General features: G+C 45.8%; 1 protein-coding gene across 2 annotated transcripts in view; it reads right to left on the reverse strand.

Annotated features, from left to right (window-relative positions):
* The window catches only part of PTPN14 (protein tyrosine phosphatase non-receptor type 14), a 111,971-nt gene that overhangs the window by 76,596 nt on the left and 13,247 nt on the right, over positions 1–22,128 (reverse strand). The window lies entirely within an intron of this gene.

Here is a 22,128-nt window from a genome sequence, read left to right on the forward strand (position 1 = left end):
TGGCCTATCCTCAGTCCTATCTGTTCAGCAAGTACCCTGCACCCCTGCTGATCAGCTTTTCAGCGAGGGCGTGGCCCTGGCGCTACGCAGTTCTATTCATTGTGTAGTGGACGGAGGCGGTTTCCATTCACTTAATTAGGAGCAGCGCTGCAGTAACCGGTTCCGTCAACAACACCAAGGATCAGCAACCTCCGGCTGTTCTTTAACTACAACTCCCAGAATCCTCCTTTCCACTTCTCCAGGAGTTAGGGCTCATGCACACAAAAGTATTTTTTCTGTCTGCATCCAATGCACATTTTTATTTTTATTTTTTCCTATCGGATGCGGACCCATTAAGTTCAATGGGGCCTCAAAAAAAATGCAGACAGCACTCCTTGTGCTGTCCGCGTCCGTACGTCCGTTCTGTTACACAAGGATAGGACTGTTCTATTAGGGGCCGGACATTCCGTAAATGCAGAAGGCACAAGGGCGGTATCTGTGTTTTGTGGATCCGTAATTTGCGGACCGCAAAAATGGCTACAGCCGTTTGCATGGGCCCTTCCAAGAACAGCTAAGCACGTGTGCAAGCTGATTGGCAGTCAATACGGGGTGTCAGGCCCCTGCAAATCAGATCTTGATGACCTATCCTGAGGATATGCCGTCAATAAAATCCTGCAATATTACTTTAAAGAGGACCCGTCCCCTCTCCTGACATGTCTGTTGTAGTAACTACTTGCATTCCCCGTGTAATAACAATCCTGGAGCATCTATTTCTATGACTATATATTGTGCCATTCCTATATTATTCCTGCTAGAAGTTATGAAAGAATTACTAGCACATGGGCACACCCCCTGGTAGCACCCAACTGGACCTTCATTGTTAACTGGTAGTAAATCATTCAAAACTTTTACCCAGAAAAATAGATGAATGACACCACATAGTCATAAACAGTTACTATCAGGGGATACAAGAAGTTACTAAATCAGACGAAATTCCCATCTCAATGTTACAGAATATCGCTAGGCTATGATATCACTTTCTTATCCATGAGGGTACGACTGCGGGAACCCCAAATAATCCTAAGAAAGAAGGTGGGGGGGGGGTCGCACCTCGATGTCAACGACTTTGCAGTGAACGACTTGAATGAATCTGCATTGTAGTTCCATAATGGTGACCCAGGGGCGAAACTGTGCAGGGCAAAACTATAAAAGGGGCCTCACCACTGAACCAGCACTGCTGCTTCTTCATTCTCAGGTTTCGTAAGGGTCCTGGCAGACAGACCCCAAAGATCAGAAAATTAAACTTGAATGGCACAGAGCTGCACCAGAGCTCCGAGGCCCATTCAGTCGGCTAATTGGTGGGATAGGCAGGAGGTGGACCACCACTGATCTGATATTATTGGTCTATCCTAAGAAAAGTCCTGGAAAACCCCTTTAAGACTACAAGCGATTTTTGCTTGAGATACAAAAACACAGTTTACCGCAACCATAGTGCAGAAGGAAACCATAAGTGCGCAGTAATCTACTGTTTTACTGAAATTAAAAAACGCTGAGATTTACATTTCCTTACAGAAGCACTCCCACAAAAATTGTTATTCTCTAACCTGTTAGAAAGGTAGATGATGTGAACTATAGTGAAGGTATTTGTCTTACCAGCAACTGTAATTATGAATTATAACCTCCTTTCTGATGCTCAGCTGTGTCATGTGACCAGCACTGTACAAATAACACAGCATCACATGTGTGGACAGGAAGCCGGCTTCTCTGTGTATTCCTATGGGAGCCTCAATGTCAGTCTCATTAGGAATGAACAGAGAAGTAATTGACTTCCTGTCCCGTGTCAGCAGGAGATGAGAGTGCTGGTCACATGACACAGCTTAGGATCGGAAGGGAGGTTATAAACTCAAGTATAAAGTAAAAATATTACCCACACTGCAACTTACATCATGGACCTTTCTAACAGGTCAGAGAATAAAGTATTTTGTGGGAGTGCTGCTTTAAAATACTACAGTTAGAATCATTCCTGGCCTGGAAAGGGCTGATAACCGGGAACGATACATCACACATTTAACTGCAGAGCAAATTAGAGTTGATTGACTGTTTCCATAATATATAAGCAAAAACAGCTCTGCTACATCAGTGAGAGAGACTTATTGATAGCAGGCTCCCTGGCCCTGACTAGAACCGATCACCACAATGTAATATTAGAAGCTGATCACCAGACGGACCACATCACATTCTGCTGAATAAACCAACATGTGGTTATGACAAACAAAATCCTGACATTCCTACAGGACCATTAACTCTTCATGTAAGATAGCAGAGCCATGAAGGAGCCGAGCTCCATAAAAGGTCCCTCTGCACGACATGGACACCGACACTTACGCCTGAAACTTCAGGAGGCTTTCTACTCCATTTAGGTCTAAAGCTGCTATTGGAGAGCTGCGTGGTCTCATGACTGACAGCAGACTGGAGACAAAGCGTAGTCTGTTTCCAAGGACAACCAGCAGAATTGTCAGTACACATCTGTATGAAAGCAATTCTTAACCACTTCCCATCTGGGCCATTTGCCCCCTTCCTGACCAGGCCTAATTTTGCAAAACTGACATGTCTCACTTTATGTGGTAATAACTTTGGAACGCCTTTATTTATCCAAGTTAGGCCTCATGCACACGACCGTTGTGTGCACCCGTGGCCGTTGTGCCGTTTTCCGTTTTTTTCTGCGGCTCCATTGACTTTCAATGGGGCCGTAGAAAACTCGGCTTGTGCACCGTTTTTACACCGCGCCCGTGACCCGTGTTTTGAGGCCGTGAAAAAAATATAACCTGTCCTATTTTTTTCACGGCCAACGGTTCACGGGCCCATTCAAGTCAATGGGTCCGTGAAAATCACGGATGCACACAAGATTGTCATCCGTGTCCGTGATCCGTGTCCGTGATCCGTGTCCGTTTTTTCCTATCATTTCAATGGCAAACTTGACTTAGATTTTTTTTTCATCTTTCATGTCCGTGGATCCTCCAAAAATCACGGCAGACCCACGGAAGAAAAAACGGGCACGGATCACGGTACAACGGAACCACGTTTTGCGGGACGTTAAAAAATACGTTCGTGTGCATGAGGCCTCATTCAGAGATTGTTTTCTCGTTACACATTGTACTTCATGATAGTCATAAATTTGAGTCAAAATATTTCACCTTTATTTATGAAAAAATCCCAAATTTACCCAAAAATTTGAAAAATTCGCAATTTTCTAAATTTCAATTTCTCTGCTTTTAAAACAGAAAGTGATACCTCATAAAATATTTATTACTTAACATTCCTCATATGTCTACTTTATGTTGGCATCATTTTGGAAATGTCATTTTATTTTTTTAGGACGTTAGAAGGCTTAGAAGTTTAGAAGAAATTCTTCAAATTTTTAAGAAAATTGCCAAAACCCACTTTATAAGGACCAGTTCAGGTCTGAAGTCACTTTGTGGGGCCTACATAGTGGATACCCCCATAAATGACCCCATTGTAGAAACTACACCCCTGAAGGTATTCAAAACCGATTTTACAAACTTTGTTAACCCTTTATGCGTTCCACAAGAATTAAAGGAAAATGGAGATCAAATTTTTAAATTTCACTTTTTTGGCAGATTTTCCATTTTAATCCAATTTTTTCTTTAACACATCGATGGTTAACAGCCAAACACAACTCAATATTTATTACCCAGATTCTGCGGTTTACAGAAACACCCCACATGTGGTCATAAACTGCTGTATGGGCACACGGCAGGGCGCAGAAGAAAAGGAACTCCACATGGTTTTTAGATGCCATGTTCCATTTGAAGCCCCCTGATGCACCCTTACAGTAGAAACTCCCAAGAAGTGACCCCATTTTGGAAACTAGGGGATAAGGTGGCAGTTTTATTAGTACTATTTTTGGGTACATATGATTTTTTGATCATTCATTATAACACTTTATGGGGCAAGGTGACCAAACAATTGGTTGTTTTAGCACAGTTTCTATTTATTTAATTTTACAGCGTTCACCTGAGGGGTTCAGTCAAGTGACATTTTTATAGAGCAGATTGTTACGGACGTGGCGATACCTAATATGTATACTTTTTCTCATTTATTAAAGTTTTACACAATAATAGCATTTTTGAAACAAAAAAATTATGTTTTAATGTGTCCATGTTCTGAGAGCTATATTTTTTATTTTTTTTTAGAGATTTTCTTATGTAGGGGCTCATTTTTTGCGGGATGAGGTGACGGTTTTATTGGTACCATTTTGTGGGACATACGCGTTTTTGATCACTTGGTGTTGCACCTTTTGTGATGCAAGGTGACAAAAATTGCTTGTTTTGACACATTTTTTTTTTGTTTTTTTTAAGGTGTTCATCTGAGGGGTTAGCTCATGTGATAATTTTTATAGAGCTGGTTTTTACGGACGCGGCAATACCTAATATGTATACTTTTTTTATTTGTTTCACTTTAACACAATAATAGCATTTTTGAAACCAAAAAATGATGTTTTAGTGTCTCCATGTTCTAAGAGCTATAATTTTTTTATTTTTTGAGAGATTTTCTTATGTAGGGGCTTATTTTTTGAGGGATGAGGTGACGGTTTTATTGGTACCATTTTGTGGGACATACGCGTTTTTGATCACTTGGTGTTGCACCTTTTGTGATGCAAGGTGACAAAAATTGCTTGTTTTAACACAGTTTTTTTTTTTTTTTTTATGGTGTTCATCTGAGGGGTTAGCTCATGTGATATTTTTATAGAGCTGGTTTTTACGGACGCGGCAATACCAAATATGTCTATTTTATTTTATTTTTTCTATTTTTTAATTATTTTTTTTTATTCCTTACTTGGGGACCTTTTTTTTTTACATGTGAAACTTTTTTTATTTTATTTTTTCAACCCTTTATTTTTTTTTTATTTTTTTTACACTTTTCGTCCCCCATAAGGTCATACAAGACCTCTGGGGGACATTTGCTTCACTTTTTCTTTGCTTTTTCACTGTTGATTTCTCCTGTAACTGGGGCTGACATAGTAGCCCCAGTTACAGAAGAAATGCACCCCCCAGAGAGGCTGTACGGCATAATACTGAGCTGTACAGCCTCAGTGCAGGGCTGATCGAGGTCTGTGAGAGACCTCACACAGCTCCTGCACGCTCCGGTCCCGGCGATCACATGACCGCCGGGCCGGAACAGGAAGCGCATAGCGCTTCCTGCTCTGCAGACACAGCGCTCGGTGAGGGCTGTGTCTGCAGCGATCCGGAAGGCAGGGACACCTGGGAACTGTCCCTGCCTTATCTCTGGGTTGCCCTGCTGTCACTGACAGCGGGCAACCCGATCAGCAGCTGCACGATTAGCGTGCAGCTTCTTTTTCTGAAAGGACGTTTTAAAACGTGCTTTCAGAAATAGAGGTCCACCCATAGGACGTTTATATCCTATGGGCGGACGTAAAGTGGTTAAAATCGCAGTACACAAACAGTAAAGCAACGTATTTGCTAAGTTTGCCAGCATTTCAGGTACATTAATAGGGTTATATCATGAATAATGTAAAATATGAAAATCAGACATCATATAGTACATGACAATCTCTTTCTAGCAAAGCTAGAACCTGCCCTGTACCTTACGTGGGTCTGGAGATGTGAGGAGCTCCAGCCATCCCATTCACATGCATTGGAAAAAAAGAAATCCAGCCAAAGTGCCATGTACCATGACAGAATTGGACACTTTCGTACACAGAAGACGGACGCTACCATCCGGCGGCAGTTTTACTGGATTAGAATGCAAAAAAGATATTGAGACCTGGTGCCGTGAATGCCCAACCTGTGCCTTGGATAGAGGAGAGAAGCATGACTAGAGGGCCCTCTGCATCCTATTGTGAGACCTAGACCCCTAGCAATTGTGGCCATTGACCATGTCAAGCTGAAAACCAGTCGGTCCGGGCATATCTACACTAAGACAATCATAGATCACTACACAAAATTTGTGGTAGTCGTGCCCATAACAGATCTGACACCAAGACTACTGCTACTTTATGGTTGTCCACAGAATGGATCATGGGTCTGCGTTTGAGTCCCAACTCTTTCAGGAGATGTGTACGCTCTATAGCGGTCAGAAGTTGTGAACCGCTGCCCACCATCCTCAAGGTAATGGACTATGTGAGAAGATGAATCAAATTGTCATCCAGATACTGAAAGCTGTACCACCTTACAAAAGAGTTGATTGGCCGATTCCGCTACCCAAACTATTGCACCTATACAACAATATCGTCCACTGTTCTACTGGTGAAGGAACATAAAAGACAGCTAGCAGATGCCAGAGAGCTTGTTGAAACCTGCATGGAAGGAGTTCTCCAAAACCAGCAACAAGACCATGACAAGATCACTAGAGCTCAACCCTTTAATATTGGTGACCATGTTTCACTCAAGAACAATCACCACACAAGCAAGTTGGACAGCAAGTGGGAGAGAAAGCCGTAGACTGTGACCGGTATCCCACATCCTGGCTCTGATTTCTATGAGATCACCTGAGGAGCCTAGATCATACACTGTAACTGCCTCCAGCTGTGCCTGAAAAGCCTTGTACCAGGAGTCCATTGAGGCAGAAAAGTAGCCAGAGGTGCAAGTCATCTGTTACTGACTTCATGCCAGTACTCCCAGCTGAACCAACACCTGTACCTGATTCATTGCAATGGTTCCTAGGACCCTTGATCCACTTTATCACTCTGGATGATAATCCTCTGAACCCACCGGAGCCTGTGAAAACACCTCTAGACACAGCAGAGTCAGCTCTTTCCAGGAAAAAACTACCATTGAGAACATCTGACAGATCCACCAGGGGCAACATGCCAGCCAGATACCTGGAATAAACCAGGAATACCACCCAGTCCTAAGTGAGGGGGAAAAAAAGTATATGAAGCCTAGAGCACTGGGGTAATATACAACTGTTTCTGTTGTTGGCCACTTTAAAGACTTTCCCGTGGACTCCATCGCATGTTTCCCTGCCATCCAAGTTGTGCATCATTGCACATTTCCCCCTTATCAGGTTAAAACCATAGCCTGAGCTTTGCAACTTTCTGTGACAAGAGAAGGACTTTTCTACAACCAAGGCCTTCTGGGATATGTGCAATGTTTTAAGACTAAAGCCTCATTCGCACATCGGTGCTTCAGTCTAGGACTGCACCCCGCAATTGGGCATTGCAGAGAATTATTGGAAGTTGGCATGCCTTGTCTCGTTTTGGGAAGTTCACTAGTACCTATAGAGAGAGACTCAAGGAGGACCATGCTTACAGATACCTCTTGTACACAGCCTTTTGTAAAAACCTACTCTGTGAGATACTTGAGGACTGTGTCTACTGCTGGTGTCTGTAAAGGTACCCCTATAGAGTGACTATATTTTACTACAACCAAGCCGGCTTGGTCATCCATCGACTTTATCCTCTGTTCTCCTGCCTTTCACCCTGCTGTTCACATAACAAGAATGGAAGCTCAGCCATCACCAGCCAGGAGACCCCAAAGTCCAGGGTGTCCCCAGAGGTGTTGCGCTCCGCCATTCACTGTAAAGCACATCCCAGGGATAGCCACCATGTGAACTACAACCACTCTCGAGCTGCACTTTCTTCTGCAGCTCTCTATCACAGCCCAGAGGGGGTGTCCTCCTCTCTTTCGCTGTAACGGTCACTGCTTCTATTAGGGTCCATTCACATGTCCGCAAGTGTTCTGCGGTCCGCAAATTGCAGATCCGCAAAACACTGACACCGGCCATGTGCGTTCCGCATTTTGAGGACCACACATGGCCGGCACTATAATAGAAATACCTTTTCTTGTCCGTGGCTGTGGACCAGAATAGGACATGTTCTATTATTTTGCGGTGCTGTCCGCATCTTTTGCGGCCCCATTGAAAATGAATGGGTCTGCACCCATTCCGCAAAATTGCGGAACAGTTGCGGACCCATTATGCGGACATGTGAATGGACTCTAACAGTAGATGCGGCTGGTGGTAGTTGAAGGATGAAACTAAGTGGGTGTGACCCCTTCAGCGATGTTGCTGGGATGGATGGGGAAAAAAGGAAAACCACAAACAGCAGGTGGCACTATACAGATGCATTTTAATAAATAACTCAGCGGCTATACAAAATTTTTAATCACATGCATTTATAAAAATATTCAGATCCAGGTGCTGCTTAAAAAATAAATAAAAAAAGTTGAACATTTTTGTGCGACAACCCCTTAAGGGTATGAAACACTTAGTACAAAAATGTTTAGGATATAAAGCAAACACCTTGAACCTAGACAGGCAAAGTCTGAGATTTCACACACGCTCTATTATCAGATCGACTTCAAAAATGCCTTGAAATAACAAAAGACGAGCAAAAGTCTTTAACCACAAAATACCATGGAGAACAATACGGCTTCACACTGTAAATAAGAAACGGGGAAGAAAGACATGAAAAGACTTGTTGGGCCTCTTGAAGTAGAAGATTTTTTTTTTTTTCTGCCAAAAGTATCGAGCACAAGATCTTAACCAAGTACGAGGGAAATTTTGGAATCCTTTTCAAAGCCGGAGCACTCCCTCACAGAAATATCTTAAATACACGGCCCCCTCAGCTCGCCCAGTGCAGACAAAAACAGGCTTGTGCTACCCACAGTGTGGGCTGACAGAGGGAAACTTGGCCATCCGAGCCCGATACTTAGAAGTAAGATTTATGAGACTGTCGAGAAGAAGGTTTAGGCTTCTTTGAAGTGATGCAGCCATCTTTGATTGGCCCAGTGGAACAAGGGGGCTTCAGAAGCACAGTTTTTCCCCCCCAGGTTTTCTGAAAGGATTGAGATTATAAAAAAATAAATAAAAAATCCTTATCCGTCACCACGAGTTCACCATTTAAAGGGATTTTACGGGACTTCAATATTGATGACCTGTTCTCCAGGATAGGTCATCAATATTAGATTGGTGGTGGTCCAACACCCAGCCCTCCTACTGATCAGCTGTTTTGGGCTGGCGCTGGACATCGTATAGTTGGCAGAAGACTCCACACACTGCGTAGTTTTTAGTGCCAGCGTATTGCAGGTCAGTTCTTATTCACTTGTATGGAAAGTGACCTGCAGTACATGTAAAAGGGGTTGTTTAGTAATGAAACATTCCTCTTAAAGGGTACCCGTCAGCAGGATTAATCCCAATAAAATAGGCATACTGCCTGGTAGGCTTGATCCTGTTGAGTAAAATGATACCTGTGTCGTGAAAATCAGTTGAGGCGTTCCTGAGTAAAAAAATGGCTTTCACTCTGTATGAAATGAAGGCTTCAGAGCGCTGAGAGGTGTGGCCAGCGCTGGAAAGCTGAGGAGCACAGAGGGGCTTGGCCCCGCCCTTCATTGCGCTGAAGTCCTCATCTGCATGAATAAAAGTAATTTTTCTCAGGAATACCACAACCGATTTTCATAAGACAGGCATCTTTTTAATCAGCAGGATTAATCCTACCTGGAGCATGCCTGGTTTAATAGAATTGATCCTGCCGACAGGCACCCTTTAAGAGGGGTTGGCACAATATCCACATCAAGGAATAACAGCACAAGACCTTCCTGTGTAGTGCAGGTGATAAAAATGAATCTAGAATTTTATTATTATTTTTTATAACTTTAACTTCAAGTCTTTTTAGACCGTCATCTAGTCATCAGGGTTTCCAAATCCTTCTCACAATCTGTGAGACATTCTTCTTAAAGACGCGGGATTTTGTGGTTGTACTAATTCCAGACTAAACTCTTGTGTAGCGCTTGGCAACGTCTGAATACCCCAGACAATTGGCGACTCTCAGCGCCCTGATTCACTCAGATTTACAGGATATAGAAGACTGGCTCTTCACCAGTGTTACGTGTGCTGCGGTGTTATCCTAGATGTACATCGTACGGTTTTTAGGTTACCATCATTAGTGCTGTACATATTCGCCTCTGTTCACATTACATGCGGATCTTCCATCAGATGTAGATGTTGGGAGTACTGTCTAACACACACCTCTGGAGGGAGGCTCTGACATATGCTCTGAAAGCATACCCCGCTGCAAACATTTTGTTATTTTTAATTTTTGCAGCATGTCTCTGCATAGAAAAGTATTAGCTCGTATGTGGCAAATGCACAATGTGAGCAGTCTTATACCATTGTTATAGAAGATCTGTAATGACCCAGAGTGGGCATTACCACCTCCTTTGTACCCCCACTATCTTTATGGGCGAATCCTGTGTCATCTATTATATTAATTTGCCATTTCCTGCAATGTGTGCATTTATATTTCCTTTCTGGTTGCTTGTCCCCTCCTGGTCTTGCATTGCCTTAAACTCCAAGTTAAGAGAACTTGATGCCAGGAAGAAGTTCCTAGGATTAAAGTAAGAGACAGACTACAGATAAACTAAGTTCCAGCAGAAGAGGAAAGTTTCTGTTTTACCCAGCTAACATAGCAGAGCTGAGAAAGCTACAGCAGAGCTGAGATTTTTGCAGAAGTGTTTAACTGCCAGAAGTTAAGCTAATACCTGCTGATGGCCAAGATAAAGTTTGGAAACGGTTTGGATTACCGTTTATGCCAAGTAAAGCTGTGTTCAACGATAATACAAAGTCTGAACTCTGTTTATTCTACCCATTCGTCACCCAAGTTCAACAACCCATTTTTGCCCTTGCTTCAGACTACACCCCATCTGGGATCCAAGGATATCCAGGTAGGAGCAACATGACACGTGTATACATCTACAAAGAGATTGTAGGCCACTCTACACAACTCCGCAATCCTACACCTGGGTACCAACACCACCATCTACAAAGAGGACTCCAAGTCCTCGTTGCTTAACCGCAACTGGCGCAATGACTACTTGCTCTAACAGAGGGACATATAATTGTAAATACCTCTTAAGGGGCAAGGGATCCCCCAGACGCCTGGCTATAGGCCGCTGCAGATCATGATTCCCACTTTCTCACAGTTGGAGGGGTCCTTAGAGGTGAACTATTTGCATCCCCCTGTCACAACCATGGTCATGACTCCTGAACCGCATGCTGTTGCCTGCGGTCTCGTTTGGTTGTTTCAACCACAGGTAAGGGCCGCTTATATGTTGCCTCACTTGTGGTTGCCGCTGGCAACATGTTCTTATGATGTATGTGGCAGTGTAGCAGCCTGAGCTGGTGCTAGGCAGCTTGCTGCAATGTGCATGCGGTTGCACTTTGTATTTCTGGTGTGCACGAGGTTTATGTAGGTGTGCACTGTGACACTTCCCTTCACTGGTGGCTGCCCGTGGCAACGTGTTGTATATTGTACATGTGGTGGCAGTGTCTCGGCCCTTTGGCGGACTCCCAGGACATGGTTGCCATGCATGTCGTTGCCGGCGGTAACAGCTCCAGTGTGTTTATTTTGTGTGTGTATTCCCCTTTAAGTGGTTTCACTTGCCTGGTTGGTGTTGGAAGGGTTAATTCCCTTTCCTGTGTGTGTCTGTGTGGGTGTGGCCACTTTGGGCTATAAAGCCTCTCTGGAGACCTGAAGCTGGGGGGTACTACAGCCTTGTAGTAAGCTGGAGGCACCCTCCTGGTCTCTAATACCATCTGCCAGTGAGGGCCACCCTTGTGGTCATTGTTATACACGATGCTTAGTTGATGTTGTTTTCCTTTTCATATTTTATGCACCTATGGATCTGGGTTCCTGTGTGTTTGTGTGTGCTGTGTCCATTTATGTTTGGGTGTGGACACTAGCTTGTTTTGCATGGGATCCAGTCTGTGTGTCTGTGGCAGGTAGGTGTGGAAGTACTTTTCATCCTCCTGCCATATCCATAGGCTGTTCATGTTCCTATTCCCTTGCAGCTTGGCCACTTTAGACTCCTGTTTCTCCACGTCCAGGGGGAACGGGCTGTCTACCCAGCTCCTAGTTCAGGGATCTGCGGAGGGTGAGTAGGGATCCTAGGTTCCTGAGCATGAGCCCTCCTACCTTCAAGGTCGGCTCATGTAGCTAGGAGTCAGGGTCAGATTAGGGACACGTTAGGAGGTGACCTGCTCCCTAATTCTGTGGTCCTGGCCAAGTAGCGACCTACCATCTTCTGGCATCACACGGCTGAGGGTTTTCCCCATCCAATAACAATTCTGAAGCATCTTTCCTAATAATACTATGTTGTGCCATACCTCTATTATTTCTAATAGAGGTCTATGAATAAATTCACAATGGGGTAATACCATTTGGGGCTGTGTACCTGCACAGTCCGACACTGGCAACACTGACTGGAGAATGTGACACTATTCAGGGACACGCCCCCAACTGGAACCAGCCAGATGTACCTTTATTTGTAAACTTCTAGTGGGAATAACAGAGAAACAGCACAACATAGAGTCATAAGAATAGATGCTCTAGAATTGTTATTACATGGGGAATGCAAGTAGTTAATAAAACATTCAAATCAGGAGAGGAGACAGGTATTTTTTAAGTGGGTTTTCCTGTTGCATGAACATCCTTTAAAATGATAACTGAAGGTCGCTGTAATTCTGTAATGTATTTATTTTCCTTTTATTGCCAAGATATTGCTTATCTCCTGTTCTGGGCTGTGGTCACATGACCATGTCCATGCGGCTCTCATTTCCTGTGATGTTATGTCTATAGGCGGGGCAATGATAGACACTCCCCTATGTAACTAGCTGGGTGGGAGGAGCTATACAATAGCTGGGTGCTTTTAGGGGCGGGGCTGGAAACGTGGCAGAGGAAGGAGAAGTGCATCATGGGTTTGGTTGGATACAGGAACAGGAAGTGCTACATACAGGATGGAAACAAACCAGAGGGATTGGTTTACATGGTGAAAACGGGTCAGAAGGGCCCAAAGTGAAGAAAAAAAAAACACATAAAAAGAGGATGTACATGGAGGTAAGCAAGTACAGGAGCAAACAAAAACAAAAATAATAATTATCCTGGAAAACTACTTTTAAATAACCGTTTATGTCAGAAGGTGTCATTTCCCCTCCCCCACTTCTCAAATATGCTGTCCTGATGCCTGCATAAAAAAACATTATTAATCAGAATGCAATTTTGCTCAGGATTTATGACGATGTATCAGCACAACTCAGCCTCAAGTCCAGTAAGGGTAGCTTCACATCGGACAGAAATGCTGCAGATTTTACCTGTGGAACTGCGTATGCAAAATCCGCAGGGAACTACAGCTGCAGGCAAAGGGATGAGATTTTACAAATTGTAGCCACATGCTGTAGAATTTTTCCATATGAACATTTTAAATTTGCAGCACGGTAATTTCTTTTAGATTTTCACTGCGGCTTTCACCCCCGTCCAGTCCGAGGAGGAGGGGGAGAGTCCTCTGCAAATCAATGGCAGATATATGGTCGGGGAATCGTGCCATAATCCACAGCGGATGTCATTACGTCGAGTGCGGTCTTCCCTTTAACCATGTTCCCCAAACATGTGCCGCCCGTGCTTGCTGCCTGCAATCAGCTGGTGCGCAATATACGGGCACTGACTGTGTGCGCACCTCATCACGGATCCGGTCACTTGGATGGGTCCACAATCCGGAAGATACGATGCAGAGGCACACAGCAGAAGGCCACGGAAGCACTACGGAGCGCTTCCATAGCATTTTTCGGTCTGTGCCTCCGCACTGCAAAATAATAGAACGTGCTCTTTTTTTTTTCTGTGCGGATGGATCATGGACCCCTTCAAGTTGAATGGGTCTGCATCCGCCAGCGCCAGGCACATGTTTTGGGGACCGCGCGGGTTTGTGTGCATGAGCCCTTAAGGTGAGAGATGTTTCCGCAGAAGATTGCCTAGACTGATACATTGTAACAAACTATCAGCAATGAACAGCACTGGGTCTGAGGGATTTATTATTATTTTTTTCCTTTTGTATACATCATCCCATCGATTATGGCAGGGCTGGCCAACCTGCGGCCCTCCAAAACTACAACTCCCAGCATGCCCAGTCTGCCTACAGCCATCAGCCTACAACAGGGAATGGTGGGAGTTGTAGTTTTACAACAGCTGGAGAGCCGCAGGTTGGCCAGCCCTGGATTATGGTAACCTCATGCTCAAACATTGATATATTAGATTGCACATGTGCAGATCCTGCGACAACTGGTGACATTGTTTCCATACTTGATCACATACAGGTTGTCCAGGTTACACATCTCACTCATGACACATTACAAAATGTCAACTGTTGGATTAAGAGAATCCAAGCTGAAATCATGCACTTCCACACGTCTGGTGGTTCCTCTAGGGCGGGGCATGAACATATGGGGAGGGAGGGGCTAAGAAGTCCAGTTTCCATTGGACCAATTCTGACGCAGTAAAATAGCCCATACCAGAGATTAATGGAATAGTGTAGGCTCCAGCAGTCAGATGACCACTCTAGGAGTCACTTTCATAGAACCCTAAAAAACAAAACAAAAAAAAAAAACAAGCGACCCATTGTTGACCGTCCTCCTAGGAATCTTCTAAATGCTCTCACATTTTTTAACAACCTGTGAATTTACAGCTGTCATCAGTCTGCAATTCATGCTCCGTCATGATAACCGCCCTAACTAGCGCACAGGCCAGAGGCGGTTCGCATCCTTGATCTTCCAGGTGAAACATCTGTTCCTCTAAAAAAGCAACTGAAGTCGTCGTGGAGCATTTCACGCAGGATCAGGATGGATTTTATGCCTAAAGAATAGAGTCTTTTATGACTTTATTGAAAGCCAAGATTCCACCTTTGCACTTGCTCATAATTAGCATGGAAAGGCTTACTCCTCGGCTCAGTTATGCCAGGCACGCAAATATCCAGACCACAAAACCAGGAGAAAAAGAGTCAACACCAGAAACCTTTTACTCCATCTCTCTTATAACGCGCTATTCTATGGACGTGGAAACTAGAAAGCCGACCTTGTATGGATCACGTAGCTGGAAAACGTCTCCATTTTTATGGACCACTGCCGATTTTTCTACCAAAATACTGGGAACTTTGGGTGTCAGATTATGGCTCAAAAATTATTTTTTAAAACTACTCTTGTAGGGGGCAAGAAAAGCCTTAGCTCCCCAAGCCACCATATAAGGGCTCACGGAACGGACACGGACAAAAAAAATAATAATACGTTAGTGTGCATGAGCCCTAACACTCTGCTGGATCTCTACTGGCCTGCACAAACATCTGCATCGCAGCCATAAGGTTTCTGGCCGGCACCCGCAGGAGCAAGGACAGGCAGTATTGTCTATTAGTCTCTATTCACACCCGGTTTGGTCTGTTCAGCATATGCACAGGAAGATGCTACATTGCAGGGGCGTAGCTAGAAATTACTGGGCCCCATAGCAAAAAAAATTATGGGCCCCCCCTCCCGGATCTCCCACCCCCACATACCTATCGGACCTCCTACCCCTTCCAGAGCTCCCACCCAAACACCCCTCAAGGACCTCCCACCTGAACATCCCCCTAAGTGTCGTCCACAGCTCCCCCCCTTCAGTGTCCTCCACAGATCCCCCCCCCTTCAGTGTCCTCCACAGATCCCCCCCCCTTCAGTGTCCTCCACAGATCCCCCCCCCCTTCAGTGTCCTCCACAGATCCCCCCCCCTTCAGTGTCCTCCACAGATCCCCCCCCCTTCAGTGTCCTCCACAGATCCCCCCCCCTTCAGTGTCCTCCACAGATCCCCCCCCCCTTCAGTGTCCTCCACAGATCCCCCCCCCCTTCAGTGTCCTCCACAGATCCCCCCCCCCTTCAGTGTCCTCCACAGATCCCCCCCCCCCCCTTCAGTGTCCTCCACAGATCCCCCCCCCTTCAGTGTCCTCCACAGATCCCCCCCCCCCCTTCAGTGTCCTCCACAGATCCCCCCCCTTCAGTGTCCTCCACAGATCCCCCCCCCCTTCAGTGTCCTCCACAGATCCTCCCCCCCCCCTTCAGTGTCCTCCACAGATCCCCCCCCCCTTCAGTGTCCTCCACAGATCCCCCCCCCCTTCAGTGTCCTCCACAGATCCCCCCCCCCCTTCAGTGTCCTCCACAGATCCCCCCCCCCCCTTCAGTGTCCTCCACAGATCCCCCCCCCTTCAGTGTCCTCCACAGATCCCCCCCTTCAGTGTCCTCCACAGATCCCCCCCCTTCAGTGTCCTCCACAGATCCCCCCCCTTCAGTGTCCTCCACAGATCCCACCCCTTCAGTGTCCTCCACAGATCCCCCCCCTTCAGTGTCCTCCACAGATCCCACCCCCCCACCAAGAGCCGCTTCCTACCTAATTTATTAACTGCACTTACTTGCCTCTGTGGAAATTGAAGAGAAGCGCCGTAATCTCACACAGGTGCACCGGCAGAGGCCAGGAAGACGGTGCATGCGCACTTCGATGCCTCTGCCAGTGCGCCTGTGCGAGATTACGGCGCTTCTCTTCAATTTCCACAGAGGCAAGTGCAGTGCGGTCTGCGGCGCTGGTGCCAGCCTGGCTCCACCTCCGCTACGCCCCCGTTCCGGCCCCCTCCACCGCGTTCGCCTACCTCATGTTCCGGCAGTGCCACTCACTGTCCTCTCCTGTCTCCTCCTTCCTTAGCTTCCGCCTTCCCCCCAGCCAGGCTCGAGCCGCGGACCGCCCGCGCCCCGCCCACTACACTGGGCGGGCGGTCGGGCCTGGCTGCTGGCTGCCTGTGTCAGACTCAGTGTATTAATAAAAAAAAGGATGCGGTCCGGACGGGCCCCCAGTGGCGTAGGGCCCCATAGCCAATACTATGGTTGCTATGGCGATCCCTACGCCACTGCTACATTGCATGGCCTTATTGGCAGATTAGCCCATTACACCGATTTTAAAAGGGAATGTCATCAGAAAATGACCTAGTGTTTAAATCATGTTTTTATATTGGGCTACTTTCACACTGCCGTTTCTGGGTCCGCTTGTGAGATCCGTTTCAAGGCTCTCACAAGCGGCCCCAAACGGATCAGTTTAGCCCCCAATGCATTCTGAGTGGATGCAGATCCGTTCAGAATGCATCAGTTTGGCTCCGTTCCGCCTCCATTCCGCACTGGAGGCGGACACCAAAACGCTGCTTGCAGCGTTCTGGTGTCCGCCTGGCGTTGCGGAGCCGTACGGATCCATCCTCACTTACAATGTAAGTCAATGGGGACGGATCCGTCTACATTGACACAATATTGGTGCAATTGTAAACGGATCCGTCCCCCATTGACTTTGAGTGTAAGTCAGGACGGATCCATTTGACTTACACTTACCAGGGATACCAGTGTTTGCATTTATAGGTGCGGATCCGTCTGTGCAGATACCAGACGGATCCGCACCTAACGCAGGTGTGAAAGTAGCCTTAGGCATATTTTTTAAAAAAATTGTGAGAATTTACTAATATATATATATATATATATATATATATATATATATATATATATATATATATATATATATATATATATATATATACATATACATACATACACACACATACACACACACTACAGTTATCACACTGGCCATTAACCCTAATAATAGGTGCCACTTCTTGGCTTCTTGGTCTGTACAGATCACTTTACTGGAGTTATCTGCCCATCATTACAGTCAGGATTACAATAACAAGCATCACCTATATTTACAGAAAATACTGGATTCACCATTAACAATAGGCGATTGTCAAAGCTTATCTATTCCTTCCTTGAGCACAGGTCAGATAGCACGCTTAAAAAAAACAAAAAACAAAAAACAAAACACTCTCCTATAGAAATCAGTGAGGTCCCCTCCAGACCGTTATGGTTATGGCTGTAAGCATCTCTTTAAATGCTGTTAAGAACAGCTCAGGCAAGATGGCCGCCCCCATAATCATGTTCACAACTTAGCTAATAAGAAAATCTGAAATCAGAAAATAAAAACTGGTTACAAAAAAAGGATCTGTATTGCTAATGGGGTTTAACTAGCAGATAAAATTGTTGGTCACACATCCCCTTTAAGTGTCGGTGCTTGGTATTGCAGCTCAGTTCCATTTACTTGAATAGGACTGAGCTGCCCAAAGGCCATGTGACCGATGGACGTGACATCAAATGTGGAAGTGGCAGCCCGAGTGCCGCAGCCCCCATTAACTGCTGATTGCTGGGGTGCTGGGAGTCAGGCCCTGAGCAATCAGGACTTGCTGAATTACGGATAGGTTGTAAATATTTAAAGGGGTTGTCCTATTGCAACAACTTATCCCCAATCCACAGGATGGGGGGGGGGGGGTGTCCGATTGGTGGGGATCTGACCGCTAGGGACCCCACCGATGATCTTGTTATGAGTTGTACCATATGAAAGGGCTTGTAATAAATGAGACAACCATCTTAAAGAGCAACTGTCAGCAGGATCAATGGTTATAACCCAGGCACACTCCCTGGTAGGGTTGATCCTGCTAATTAAAACAATAATTGCCTTGTGAAAATCACTTGAGGCATTCCTGAGGAAAAATAAATAAATGTGTTCTTTATGCAAATACAGGCTTCAGTTCACACTGCCTTTAACTGCATCTGCATCCTCAGGACATGAATACAGTTGAATACAATGGTGAATCAGGGAGCCACCAGCTCCATCCTTCACCCAGTAAACGGCAGTGTGGTGCTGGCAGGCGTGATGAAGTGACGTCATCGCACCTGCTGTACCTAGTCACCAGACAGACCAGATCAGTGAGAGATCTGCTCTATTCATTGTGGGAACGCAGCTAGGTATTCATTTATGAGATACTAATAAGGCACCATATTGCGTTGGGGGCACACAAGGGGCCGTCACATTGTGTTAGGGGCACCATATTATGTTGGGGGAAACACAGGAGGCGCCATATTGTGTTGGGGTACATAAGGGGCAGCATATTGTGACGGAAGCACACAGGGGCATTATGCTATTTAAGGGGCACATAAGGGGTCACTAATAGGCTGTGCTGTGGAGTAGAATTTAGCTGTGCTGCCAGGGCTCCTAGAAATGATAAAACCACCCTCTGTAACCCTATACACGGAGGTCGCAATAACGCCTGTTCAGGTCATTTTACTCCCTGGAAAAAAAGACTTGTGTGTATTTTTACGCACTGTCTTTTTCTAGTCAGGAGCGCTCTATCAGACCGGACGCTGCCAGGTCCGCACACATAAAGCCCTGCGCCTCAGAGACATCTCTGTCACCAGAAGCAGCTCCAGACCACATTGTGGTTACAGGACCTGTGGTGATGTCGCAGTCATGTGATCAGCCATGTGTGTGGGAGGAGTTAGGGGAACACAGGCTCCCTGTAGGACTGTGATGGTGGAGAATGCAGAGGTACTTTATGTATGGAAGATGTGCATAAAGCAGGGCTATGTCAGTGTAACCAGTCTGTTGTAAAGTTTTCTGTGTGTAATGTGCACACAGTAGTTCTATCAGGTGGGCGCAGTGTGTGGCAGCGCCAGGTGGGCGCAGTGTGTGGCCTCTGCCTATAGAGGATTTTGCAGAAAGTCCCGCATGTGCAGTCACCCCTCCATTCACCATGCACCTCTTCAAGCAGGACGGGGGTCTAGAGCCTGATGTTTTGCCAGACCCCAGTATAAATCTCATGTAAGAGCTTGTTCACACCTGCGTCGGAGGATCAGTTTCAGGGCTGTCGCAGATTCCAACAAAGAGAATGCAAAAAAAAAAAAAAAAGTCCCACCTGCAAAACTTTTTGGTCAGTACAAAAAACAAAAGCAGCATCCTGTTATAGTCAATGGGGTCTGCTCAGCTCCATTTGGTTCAGTTAGGTGCTGAATACGGCACTTCTGTTATTTTCGGAGAACAACAACTGGAAATTGCTAGTGCAGGTGTGAACACAGTCAAAAAGATAGAGAACAGGGTAAAAACATCTGCTGCAATAACTTCTCTCTGCAGTTTCGTACTGGAATTTGCTGAATTTTTGGATTATCGGATGGCGAATTTAAAGGGTTGTTGAGTGAATTCTATTTATCCACTTTACATAGGATAGAGGATAAGCATCTGATCGCCTGGGGGTACAACTGATCGGACCCCCCACAAGGGAGTCCCCTGCACCTGTATGAACAGATTGGCAGGTGGCACATGCGCGTGCCACATCCCTACATTCAGTATGGGACTGCTGGAGATAGTCGTACGCTGTAGACATCTCATCACCAATCGTGTCTGCGCATGAGCAGGTAGCTCCTTGCCTCACTACAGCGAATGTAGCGGATCGGAGGAACCCTCCCACTCTCCGCCCATGTAAATTAGAATGGTGTTCATGCTCCAGGTGGATAGCAGACGACACCGCTGCAAGGCAACGGATCGGACGTCAGAAGAAAGCAGAGAGAACACAGCGGATGCGGTCACGAGACTGGATTCCGTAGCGGGCGGGCACATAGAAAGTGAGAGCTCTCCACACATTACAATATGAGAGATGGTTAAAAATCAGTGGAAAACCCCCCTTAAAGGGGAGATCTTACCCTTACTTTGGAATCTCATTATTTTCTTCTCACGTAAAGTCGCTCTTAACCCCGGATAAGCTGAGAAGGCTCTTCGCCAGGTATTCATGTGAAATGTGACACGTTTAACAGCTCAGTAGTTTGGAAAAGTAGGACTGTCATCCAATTACCATGCAGGAAATGGAGTCGAGTCATAAATCTGAGGTGAGGCGAAAGCAGCCCTCTTATCTCCCCGCTGCACGTGCTCCACACAACAATACCACACACACCCGCCATTAACAACATGCAAACGCAATAACAAATCTCCAGAATCTAATTTCCGTCGCTGGCTTATATAACGTCTACTGGGTGGGCTCTCCAAATTAAAGGGGCATTCCGGTTTTGGTATTCTCTGTTGTACAATTTTTCAATATACTGTCTGTATCCATTTCTCATGGTTGTCAAGATCTCTGCTTGCTTATAGGAAGCTACATTTATTTAAAGGGCATCGAGGAAACTGGTTGACCTGTTACATGTGCACTTGGCAGGTGAAGGCATCTGTGTTGGCCCCATGCTCATATGTGCCCGCATTGCTGAGAAAAATTATGTTTTAATATATGCAAATAAGCCTCTAGGAGCAACGGGGGCGTTACCATTACACCTAGAGGTTCTACTGTTTCTGCAACAGCTGCTTCCTCTGCACTTTATTAACAGGGCTAGGCAGTGTAAACGTCATCACACCTGGCCCTGTCCAGTGGCGGATTACAATAGGGGCGTTCAGGTCGGCAGCCCCGGGCCCAGCACCACTGGGGGGCCCAACGCCGACCTAAACGCCCACATACAGCGGCGGGGCACAGGAGCGCATAGTTCCCTGCCCCTCCGCCAATCACTGCCATAGGCTTCAGGCCTGAGGCCCATGCGGTAGTCAAATCCCGGCGCAGGCGGGATGATGTCATTGCGCGCCTGTGCCAGAATGCAGCACTGCAACGTGTGCGCGCCTCGCTCATCCTGCCTTCCTGTGTGAGCAAGCGCCTGGCCCTGGACATAGGCAAGTATTTTTCTTTTACATTTTTTATTTTTCAATGTATGTACCTACTTTGAGGGACATGTGGGGTGGGAAAAAAGGAGGACATATTAGTGAAGAGACAGAGTACATCGGGGGAAATTACTATATTGGGGCTTTTGTATGGGGGCAAATTACTATGTGGGGCCAAATTATTATGGGAGGGACTACTATGTGGGGGCAAATTACTATGTGGGGGCAGTGTGGGGGCAAATTACTATGTGGGACAGTGTGAGAGAAATTACTATGTGGGGCCAAATTATTATGGGAGGTACTACTATGTGGGGGCAAATTACTATGTGGGACAGTGTGGGGGAAACTACTGTGTTGGGTCAGTGTGGGGGAAAATTACTATATAGGGGAAATTACTGTGTGGGTGGAAATTACTATATGGGGGTGTTGCTATTGGGGAGGCACTGTAGGGGCAATTCTATTATTTTTGGGGACACTATACAGGGATTATTACCTGGAGCACAATATAGGGTGTTATTATTACTGGGGGCACTCTAGGGGACATTATAGCTGCTGTGGACACTATAGGGACATTTGGGGTAATTTATCAAACTGGTGTAGAGTAGAACTGGCTTAGTTGCCCATAGCAGCCAATCGGGGTCCACCATTTATATTTGACAGCTCTTTTGGAAATCCAGTTCTACTTTACACCTGTTTGTTGAATGACCCCAATTATGTCTATTAGGGTCACTATTTTTTCAGCAGTATAGTACCTGGGGCATTGGGGGGCA

Source organism: Bufo gargarizans, chromosome 4 (genome assembly GCF_014858855.1).
Source record: "Bufo gargarizans isolate SCDJY-AF-19 chromosome 4, ASM1485885v1, whole genome shotgun sequence".
In the NCBI taxonomy this organism is placed as follows: Eukaryota; Metazoa; Chordata; class Amphibia; order Anura; family Bufonidae; genus Bufo; species Bufo gargarizans.